The sequence below is a fragment of the Dendrobates tinctorius genome, unplaced genomic scaffold (genome assembly GCF_039654945.1).
Source record: "Dendrobates tinctorius isolate UK_male_01 unplaced genomic scaffold, ASM3965494v1 ptg000028l, whole genome shotgun sequence".
NCBI lineage: Eukaryota > Metazoa > Chordata > Amphibia > Anura > Dendrobatidae > Dendrobates > Dendrobates tinctorius.
Genome location: NW_027361696.1, coordinates 80,063,455 through 80,075,161, shown reverse-complemented (window position 1 = coordinate 80,075,161; position 11,707 = coordinate 80,063,455).

Sequence of the window (11,707 nt, the reverse complement as noted above, 5' to 3'; positions counted from 1 at the left end):
CCTGCAGCTCCTCCTGACACGTCTTTCCACTTCCTCCCCTCCTGGCAGACTCATCACTAAACTCTCTTCTCCCGCTCTCGTCCTACTAGCTCCACCCACCTCCTAACACCCTTTACCACCAGGCAGGGTTGAGATCCTTCTCCTGTAGGGTACATCCAGATGCCCTGCTGCTATAGGGTGTGTGTTGGGTGCAGGTGTTAGAGTCCTGTGAGGTGCTCCCTCCTTATCTGAGAGTGGGGTACCACACACCTGGGTGAGGTGCAGTACCTCTGTGGCGACTGATCCCTCAGGGGCGCCACAGAAGCGTTTTGTTACCACCCAGACTATGGCGAGGAACTCCAGCTTAAAGGAACTGTAGTTGTCGGGGTTCTTTTCAGTGGGACGAAGCTTCCTGCTGGCATAGGCAATCACTCTCTCTCTACCTTTCTGCACTAGTGACAGCACGGCTCCTAATCGCACGTTGCAGGCACCCCTGTAAAGTATAAATGGTTGGTTATAGTCAGGATAGGCCAGGACTTCATCTCCTGTAAGAGTCAATTTCAACCAAGTGAAGGATTCTTCTATCCTGTTGTTCCACTCGAATGGAGCACTCTTGTTCTTCACCTTCTTGAATTGGCCTACTAGCAGGTCTTGCAGAGGAGCGGCTATTTTGGTGAAGCCCTTGATGAATCTCCAGTAGTAGCCCACCAACCCAAGAAACTGCCGTACTTCATGAACATTGCTGGGTCTTTGCCAGTCTCGGATAACGGTGACTTTGTCAGTGTCTGGTGCCAAGCCTTCTGCGCTTACCATATTGCCCAGGTACTGCACCTTGGGTTCAAAAGGTGGCATTTGGACGGCTTTACTTTCAAGCCAAAGTTGGACAGGGCTTTGAACACCTCGGCCAGTTCTTCAAGAGATTTTCCTAGGTTTTGCAGAAGACAATGATGTTATCCAGGTACAGCAGAACGGTTTCAAAGTTTTTGTTTTTTTTGCTTTTAAACTTTTTTTTTATTAGTTTTAAACAAGAAGGAAAAAACAATACATGCGACAGATAAAATGCTTTGTCAAAAGTTACATCGCTTTCCTGCCCATCTTCCTGACCCAATACTGGTATATTTTTCTTTTACAAAATAACCACTTGTCACACATTGAAACAAGTAGCCGTGTTTTCTTCAGGGCCTTCAAGAAAAAGACAATACCAGTACTTTTACATCATTTCCAGTAATATGCCTACATTTGTCACAGTGTAGGGTAAATTTTAACTGAAGAAGCAGGAAATAAGAAAGAAATAGTGTGGAAATCTAGAGAATAGAGGGGTTTGGGGTAGGTTAGGGTGTAGGAAACAATGGGGGTAAGTGTCCAGTCAGCAGTGATAATCCCTTGTCCGCACGAAGAAGCAACCTATATTACCTTTCCTTATGATTGACTTTCAGGTAAATTGAATACATTCTACTGTGCATTTAGAAGATTTAGGTATTCATCTGATTCTCTAAAAAGTATCTAAGGCGCCCAGATCAAGTTAAATTTTCTTGTTCCAAAGGTCGTGCTGGCCATTATCTCGTCAATATAATAAATTTGGTTAACTTTGTGTAGCCATTCTGTTATAGAAGGGCAGGTCTGAGATTGCCAGTATAAAGGGATTAACATTTTAGCTGCTGCCAATAAATACATTAGAAGTTTTTTGTGTTTGGATTGTGCTGTTTCACCTGACTAATTCAAAAAGATCAATCTCGGGGATGGAGGGTCTGGGAGCTGACAGAGTTTTGTCGAAATTTTAAGTAATTTACTCCAGAATGGCTGAACTTTATCGCACTGCCACCATATGTGCATATAAGATCCCATCTCCTCAAAACATCTCCAGTAATCCGAGGACGCCTCAGGTTGCTATTTCTTTTTTATGTCCGTAGTGGCGTACCACCTGGCCAGGACCTTGTAGGAGTTTTCTGGGATCTTTACACATCCAGAAGGACCATGCGAGTTTTTATATATCTTGTCAACCTCCCATTCCTGTAACTCCACCCCAAGGTCTCTTTCCCATTTTAATATGTACGCTCTTTTAACTGAGGTAGCATGGGAAAGAAGCATCTGATAAAGTTTACCCAACACGCCCCTTGGTTTGTTTGTCTGGGCCAACAACTTTTCGAAAGCAGTCAGCTCTCTAAATGGGAATCCCGATTGTAAATATGACCTAAACGAGTTTTTGAGCCTGTTATAATGAAGGAAGTTAATGTGGTAGTGTGGGAATTTCGCTTGTAAATCCTGAAGTGGGAGGATCGCTCCGTCCTCCATAAAGTCATCTAGGTTGTCATTTATCTTGTGTAGTGCATCTGTGTCTCTATTATCCGGACGGTCTAGGTAGAGGCCAGGTAGGTCTTTTACCTTTATCAGAGGGGATGGGAGCGGCATCAGTGAGGATGAAAATATAGACCAATACTTAATCAAGTTCTTTGTGATTGCATTTTGGGAGGAGACTTTTTTTTAAAAAATGCCGTGGATAAAAGGAGTAAAGTGGCAATTGGAACCGACAATGATTCTTTCGCGATCTCTATCCAGAGTTTGTGGTCACTGTCCCTTACTCAATCAACCAGAAGAGACAGTCACCGCTGAATGGTATTTTTGTGGGTCTGGGATTCCTATACCTCCTTTATGTTTAGGTAGGGAAAGTGTGTTATAACTCATTCTAGGCTTTAGACCCCCCATATGTATCTTCCGAGAAGAGACCGGACCCTTTGGAAAAACATGTTAGGAACTGTGATTGGTAACATTCTGGAGATATAGCTATACTTGGGTAATAGGAAACCTTTGATGAGGTTTTTTCTTCCCAACCAGGAGACATAGGGGACTCTCCACGACTTAATAGCTCCTAGAGTGTTATCGAGAAGGGGTACGAAATTGAGTGAGAAGAGGGAGTTCCAAAGTGGGCTTAATTTAATACCTAGGTATTTAATATATTTAGAGTTCCATTTAATTGGGAAAGCCGTTTTCAGCTTTTGAATTATTCTAGGACATATGTTTATTCCCATCGCCTCAGATTTCTCTAAGCTGATCTTAAAATTCGAGAGCTCTCCAAAAGTCTCGAACCTCTCCAGCACCGCCGGGATTTCTCTCACTGGGTCCGAAAGAAGCAAGAGAAGATCATCTGCAAACCCCGCTACCATATGTGGAGTACCTGCAATCTTAATGCCCTCTACTGCCGGGTGTTGTCTGATACTCTGTATTAATGTCTCAATGATTAAGATTAAACAACGCTGGTGAGAGGGGACAGCCCTGACGTGTGCCATTTTTGATCTCAAAAGGGGGCGAGAAGTCCCCATTAACTCTTACTTTTGCGGATGGAAATTTGTACATTTGAAAGATGGCTTCAATAACTATTGGGGGGAAACCAAACTTCTCAGGGTCTCTCGCATGAATGTCCAGTCCACACTGTCAAACGCCTTCACTGCATCGGTACCCATCAAAACTAAAGGTTTATGATGGTTATGGGCATGTTGCATCAAATACAGAACTCTCAGGGAGTTATCTCTTCCCTCTCTTCCCTTCACAAAGCCAACCTGATCCGCAGAGACAAGTGTGTCCAGGACCAGGCTGATCCTTGCGGCCCATATTTTTGCAAGTATTTTGAGATCATTATTCAGCAGTGAGATCGGTCTATAATTACTGCACAACTTGGGATCTCTACCTTCTTTATGTATTAATGTAATGTGTGCTTCCAATGTTTGTCTCTCAAAAGTTTCGCCCTTCAAAACATCGTTGCACAACTTTAGCAAGTGAGGACCCAGTGTCTCCCAGAAAGTCTTATAGTAGGACGTCGGCAGCCCATCCGAACCCGGGCTCTTGCCCATAGGGCAACTCGACAGGGTGGACTGGAGTTCCCCGATAGAGAAGGGAGCCGCTAGTTCCTGTTGCTGAGTTTCAGAAAAAATTGGGAGTTTTAAATTATGTAGGAATTCTTGTATATTAATTCGCCTTTTTTCCAATTGTTCTACACTCCCGGTCTTAAGTTATACAGGGTTGAATAATATTCTTTAAAGGCGGCAGCTATTCCGTCAGGGTTTGTGATTTTGACTCCATCAGGGCGTTTAACCTTGTAAATAAGGGATTTGGCTTTACGTTTTTTGATCATGGTTGTCATAAACTTTGTCATTTTATCTCCATGGGCAAATACCCTGTGTTCCCATCTGGTGTAAATTTTTATCGATTCTCTGTTTAGTAAGTCTCTGAGAGATTGTCTCCTCTGAGCAAGTAGGTTTAAAGTGTTGGGATCTAGAGTTGTCTTATGGTCTCTTTCCAATGTTTGAATATCTTTATGTAGTGTCTTCATTTCTTCTTTTCTGTTTTTGTTCCTATGCGAAGCCATAGAGTTAAATTCACCCCTGACTACGGCCTTGTGAGCCTCCCAGATAGTTGAAAATTTGATATTCTCACCAAGGTTGGTCTCAAAGAACTCCTTGATTTTCTTGTGTATTTTATCTCTGGAAGGCTCGTCTGCCATCAGAGTTTTATTCAATCTCCAAGGTTTATTTTTTGGTCTATGGCCTATCATAAGTTTGATCAGTAGTATGGAAGTGATCCGAATGGACTCTCAAAATTATTTGTGAATCCTTCAGACATGCAGACACTTGGAATGGGACGAAAAGATAGTCTATTCTGCTGTAGGACGACTGTGCCTGCGAAAAATTTGAAAAGTCGCGTACCGTTTGATTTAGGAATCTCCAAGTGTCGATCAATTGATGTAGATGTAAGGTTGTTCGAACGCGTGTTAATGCGGATTTTGAAATGGTAGACTTCCCGGTAGAGGAGTCTATTAGTGGCTCAAGAGGGACATTCAGATCCCCCCCAAAATCAAAGTGCCCTCTATAAATTGGCTCGTCTCTCTCATAACTTTAGAGAACCATGTATCTTGTCTTACGTTAGGGGCATAAACACAACCCAACGTGACCAGTTTGTGTGCTAAAATCCCTTTTATGAAAATGTATCTGCCATCTTTATCGTGGAGCTGATCCCAATACTGAAAGGGTGTGTCTTTTGCAAGAACGATTGCCACTCCCCTTCCCTTCCTAGAAGAGGAAAAGGAGTGAAACCATGTGTTATAGTAGTGTCTTTTGAAGCTCGGGATTTTGTCCTGGACAAAGTGTGTCTCTTGCAGAAGTGCAATGTCAGTCCCTAATTTCTTAAGATGTGCCAGTACCTGTGTTCTTTTAACGGGAGCGTTCAGACCTCTTACGTTGTATGACGCTATTGTTGTCTCTCGCATTCGGTCAGCCATGTCAGGTCAATAGGTATCGGGGCTCGGACTGAGGTTGTGGATGAGCTGCTGACGGACAAGGGAGAAGTTGTGAAAGGAAAGAGAGAAAGGTAAAAAACAAGAGCGTTAACATGTAATTAACAACAACAAGGGCTTGTTGCCCTAGCTTATCAACTTCCTTTGAAATCAACAAAATTGCAAATGCCATTATAACAACCATTGGGGAAATGGTGGAATGTATCATAGCTAAATTATCTCATTGTTCCATATGAAGGCGGGATAGTCCTAACGGATTATCTAAGAGGATGCGTGCCCGGATATTCCAGGAACAAAAGTTATCCATTCAGTCCATGGAGGGGTTTTGTCTCCCTGCTCGTCTTCTGTTTCTTCGTTCTTTGGAGTTGCCCGTTTTTTTCCATGGTTCTTGTGATGTCAGGTCTGGGAGGCTAAACTCGGTGCGGGCAAGGCGAAGATCCGGTATCTGGTCTAGTTGAATGTCCAGCTCCGTGCACACCTTAGCGACGTCAGAGGATGACTTGACAGTAAATCCCCTGCCGTCTGCTGTGATGAAGAGCCCAAATGGAAAAAGCCAATGAAACAAAAATTGTCTTTGTTTGAGAGCATCTGTAAACGGCTTCAGTTGAAATCTTTTGGACAGGGTTGATGGCGCCAGGTCGTGAAAGACCCGGATTTTAGAGCCTTTATACTCCAGGGTTCCAAGCAACCTTGCTTTCTTGAGTATCTTTTCTTTCATGCAAAAATCCAAAATTCTGCAAATAACATCCCTTGGGAATTCTGATTGTTTGGGCTTGGGTTTTAACGCCCTATGTGCTCTCTCAAGGACTAGCATCTTTCCCTCCTCTGGGTCTAGCATAGGTAGAAAAAGCTCATGAAGAATGGCTGTCACATCTTCCTGGTCTGAGGTTTCCGGGACACCTCGAATCCTAAGATTGTTTCTTCTGTTTCGATTCTCGATATCCTCCATTGCAGTATAGAGGGAATTTATATGGTCTTCTTGTTGCAGAAGACCAGATTTCAGGTCCCCAGTGAAGGCAGACAATTTTGAATGTGCTTCCTCCAGCTCCTCCACCCTGCCCCCTATCTGCTGGATCTCTTTTTTAATTGTAGATAAGTCTTTCGCCATGGAGCCAGAGCAGAGGATAAAATACTTCTAATGAAACCTCTGGAGATTGGTTCATCTGAGTCCGAAAAATCAGAAGGATCCTTTTGCAAATCTTCTGTCCCTTGATCGTCGTCTGCCTCTTTAAGTTGCTATGAGACGTGCTTAGGGCCACTTTGTTTTGTAAGAAATTTTTCCATCTTTTTGGCTATTTGTGGGCCACTGTTGGCACTAGCATCAGATGGTTTTCCAATCTTGACCATAGTCCTTTTCCGTTAATCGCACCAGAACTACAGTGTGTTACACCGCTGAGAGCTGTAGGCGGAAATCGGTGCGAACCAATGTACTGTAGGATCGTATGGCAGAATAAGGGCTGAAATGAAAGGAGGCCTCCCGACTGGTATTTTTCAAATGACCACTAGATGGGGGTCACGTGCTATTTTATTCATGCATTATTCACTGAATCATCCAGTGGAACCTTTTATAGAACCAGATTGGAATAATGGAAGGAAACAGAATTTTCTTATTAGTTGTTTAACTGAATTTATCAGCAGTGAGCATTCTTTTATGAAATATGGAGCATCTTCGCATTATCTCACTAGGACTTCCTCTCTCGCAATCAACACGGAACTACTGTACATTCCCCGGTGGGCCACATAACTTAATTTTTAGATCATGGCAGTAGAAGGGGATTAGGCGACTCTCTCAGGCCGGTTTCACATTAGCGCATTTTCAGCGCGCGCACGGCCGGGGGTAGCTCCGCCCCCGAGCCGGCTCTCTGCCCGGCGTGCCCGCCCCTTCCTTGTAGCGCCGCCTCCTAGCGGACAGCGGCGCCTGCGATCGGCGCACCCTATCTTTAGCATAGGGTGCGCCGATCGTGCGCAGGTCGTGCGCTAGTTGCGCTTTGACCTGCGCTGCGCACTTTTGACGGTGCGCCGTGCGCGCCAAAATCCAACTTTTCGGATTTTGGCGCGCACGGCGCACCGTCATAAGTGCGCAGCGCAGGTCAAAGCGCAACTAGCGCACGACCTGCGCACGATCGGCGCACCCTATGCTAAAGATAGGGTGCGCCGATCGCAGGCGCCGCCGTCCGCTAGGAGGCGGCGCTACAGGCAAGGGGTGGGCACGCCGGGCAGAGAGCCGGATCGGGGGCGGAGCTACCCCCGGCCGTGCGTGCGCATAAAATGCGCTAATGTGAAACCGGCCTCAGACAGACCTCACTTATCACAGCAATGAGAAACTGTCAGCACCGCGCAGACTTCAGTGAAAACAGGGGCTATATATTTGTGCTCAAGGTGGCCCGACAGAATCACCACCGTCAGAATTTTCTAATGGGGGGAGGGGGAGACAGGGGAGAGTAGTAATCGTGTGTCCATTAGGCTGTATGGAGCCTTTACGGGCTCTGAATTTTCAGGTCCTAATTTAGGGCCTGTCAGAAACTGACCGCGGCCTTTACTTCCTACCGCCTAGTCAGAGGTGAGTATCTCCCTCCTAACTCTCCCCTCACCCACCTCCCGAGGGCTCCTTCTCTGACCTCTTCTCCCTGGAACCGCTGGGGTGGCCTGTGAAACTGTGCCTGTGCCCGGGGGGGCGGCTCGTGCTGCAGCAGCAGGGAATGAGCACTGGGCCTCCTGGAGGGGAATTCCCGCCGCGCGCTTCCCGACACCCACCGGCTTCAGCTCACCCGATCTTCCTCTCCTCCGCTTCTCAGGGCTCTTCTTTCCCACCCCGCTCGTATTACAAGCGGTCAGTGCTTTTTCCGCTGCTCCTTACTGTGAGCGGTCAGCAGCCAGCCACAGGGAGATCCAGCCTTCAGGGTCCTCTGTATGCCTCATGCTCCTCCGTCTCCCGCGTGTCTCTGTTATCTCCCTTCTCTGGTGGGAGGAAGGGCTTCTGGACTCGAAATAAAGGCAACCTCTTGTGAGGTTTGATGGACTTTGTGGCTCCGGGGACTTTGTTCTTAAATCCCGATGCTCACGGTGGTGGATCGCTTCAGATGATGCAGGAGCTCCTTGCAGTGGCGTAGCAACTGTTTGTGGCGCCCGGGGCGGTCGAAAAATTTGCTGCCCCTTTGGTCGTTGAAGCACCAAAGAGCCCACACTACACTCAAAGATCTAATTTTTAGTCTGCTACTAACTCTGCTGTTATTATTTCTACATTTCTAGACTTTCATCTTCTAGCAGTACTCTATATATATGTAAGAGATCTCTGGGCGCATATACATCTACAGTGACACCCCAGGACCAGGTGGGCAGATTTCTCTGTGCAGTGCCCAGTGGGCACATACACATCTACAGTCCCTTTCCAGGCACATAGTCCAGAATCCTAGTGGCCATTCCATAAGACGATTCATTCCTTGTAGCCAGATGTGCCCATCAGCCCGGGTCAGCACAGAGCCCACCCCGCACCAGTGCCACACCACACACCCACATAGACAGCATCAATGTGACATGCACACAATGGATGTACGTACACAGTCAGGCAGGCACTGACTCCTGTGCCCTCTTACCAAAAAGCGGGCGGGTAGATCCGGTGCCCTGATCGATGGCCCTCCGACCCAGGACAAGTCTGTTGATAACTTGGTAGCTGCCATCAGCAGTGTTCGCCGGGCCGGAAGTGCGCTGCCACGCCCACGGTGGAGACACACTGACAGGTCCTGCTGGCTACTGCTGCTGCTGCACTGCGCCTCCGCGCTTCTCCCACAGAGGAGAGGAATTGCTGCTGCTGCCGCGCCGCCCCCACACACGTACCGCCTGGGGCGGACCGCCCCCCACGCTACGCCCCTGGGCTGCAGTATAGACATCACTGGAGACATGGGGCTGCTGTATAGATGTCACAGGAGACATGGGGCTGTGGTATATACATCACAGGAAACATGGGGCTACAGTATAGAAGGGACAGGAGATATGGGGCTGCAGTATAGACATCACTGGAGACATGGGGCTGCTGTATAGATGTCACAGGAGATATGGGGCTGCGGTATAGACGTCACAGGAGACATAGGGCTGCGGTATAGACGTCACAGGAGACATGGGGCTGTGGTATATACATCACAGGAAACATGGGGCTGCAGTATAGACGTCACAGGAGACATGGGGCTGCGGTATATACGTCACAGGAGACATGGGGCTGCGGTATAGACGTCACAGGAGACAAGGGGCAGCGGTATAGACGTCACAGGAGACATGGGGCTGCGGTATAGACATCACAGGAGACATGGGGCTGCGGTATAGATGTCACAGGAACTGCTGCTGTCTTCTTCTTTGGGACAGGAGAGTACAAAGTATTTCCTTGCGCTGACATTGGTTAGCTGTCAAATCGTAGCTGCTGACCAGAGCACTGCCATCTGGCGGTATCTGCCTGGGGTCCGGTGAAAAGATCATTTACAGCCTGCGGGGATCCCCACCCCTGGGCTAGATAGTCATAAACACCAGACTGACCAAACATCATGGACCACTGTGATAAATCTGGGACATTTAGCCTGCCTATTCTGCAGCTGTTATCATTCCACCAGCTTCACTCCCTCACTAGTTTGAGGCTGGAGCTACATGGGACTTTGGATCGCTCTGCGCTGCAGCTACATTGCGGTGCCTTACAGGTGAATGGAGTCAGATTCCCGGCTTTAATAAAATGCCAAGATCAAAAATAAACAAAAGTGTGGTAGTTTGCTCCTTTCATTAGAAGTTACATTGTCTCCACAGCTGATTCCTGTGATGGTGAGCTTATCCTCTTATCCTTCCACTAAAGAAAATTAATAAACGTGGCCGAGCAGCAAAGCACAGACGAGAGAGCTGTATGAGTCTGCCATGTTTGTGAAGCCACTAAGTAAAAGCAGACACAGCTCAGTTCACTTTTTCCCTCTAGCGACAACTTCCTGAAGTGGAAACTAGCAATCTCTGCTCCTGTTTGAGCATGCGTGGTAGAGACTTACTTTTACAGCGGAACAGTTTGAAAGGAGGAAGCGGCTGTAACTCCAATGTAACGGTGCAAGAAAGCCTGCAGGAGCATTAGGAGCTCAGACGTCAGAAGCCGCTTATGTATCAGGAGGAGACGTGTCAGCAGTGCGCACGTCGGGGAACCTTCTGCTGCTGTAAGTCCGGCATTGCCTCTATGATGGCGGCTGCTTTGCTGTCATCTTTGTGATCGGTCGCATCAGTTTGAGTCATGGAGTACTGCTGCTGCCGCGCCGCCCCCAGACACGTGCCGCCTGGGGCGGACCGCCCCCCCCCACCCCCCCACGCTATGCCACTGGCTCCTTGTAACGTCTCCTGCTCCCTCAGCGGCCATATTGGATGGTTTCAAAGTTTTTATGTCCTAGGCAGCATTCCTTTAACTGTTGAAAAGTCCCTGGTGCACTGCTGAGCCCGAACGGCATGTAGTTAAACTCGCAGAGGCCCATTGGTGTCGTAAACACTGTCTTCTCTCTGTCTGCTTCTGCCATGGGAACCTGCCAATACCCACTGGTGAGATCTAAAGTCGAGAAATAGTTAGCAGTTCTCAATGCAGCTTAATTATTCCTCAATTCTAGGTAGCGGGTAGGCGTCCTTATGTGTAATTTTGTTAATTCGCCTGTAGTCAACACACATTCTCATGGTACCATCTTTATTTTTAACAAGGACTAATGGAGCTGCCCAGGTGCTACAACTATATCTGATTACCCCAGCCTCCTTCATTTCCCGTAACATTTCTTTGGCACGTTGATAGTGTGCTGGGGGTGCAGGCCGGTACCTTTCTTCAATGGGCAGATGATCTCTGATGTGGATATGGTGTTGTACCCCTTTTGCCTGCCCAAAGTCTAGAGGATGTCTGCTAAAGACCCGCTCATACTCTCGAGCCACCCGGTAAGCCCCATGCTTTTGGTGCAAAGGGGTGGAGTCAGTGCCTACTTGTAGCTGCTGACACCTATCCTCCAGCTGCCCCTCACAGCCATTGTTCACCTGATCGGACGGAAGCAAGGGCTCTGCTGCCTCTATTGCATTGTTACCGACAGATAATAGCTTAGCAAGGGTGGCATACCGGGGTAAATGGACCTCTCTCTCCCCACAATTCAAGATGTGTGTTGGTACCCTCCCCTTGCGGACATCGACTACCCCCTGGCTGTCAGGATAGTGGGCCTACTATCAGAGTACACTGGTTCTACCAGGGTCTGGTATTCTTGACCCCTGAGGCCCATTGCTGCCCGACACCAAATTAACATTTCACTGTTTGGGGGTACTGCAATGGGGAATGCAACACTCACTCTGACACTACCGACTTCACCACCAGACAGCTCTACCTGTTGTCTCACCATCAGTGCTCTGATCTCCTTTTGCAGGACCCGCTGCTGACTGGAACTCGCTTTCTCGGCTACCTGTTTCAAC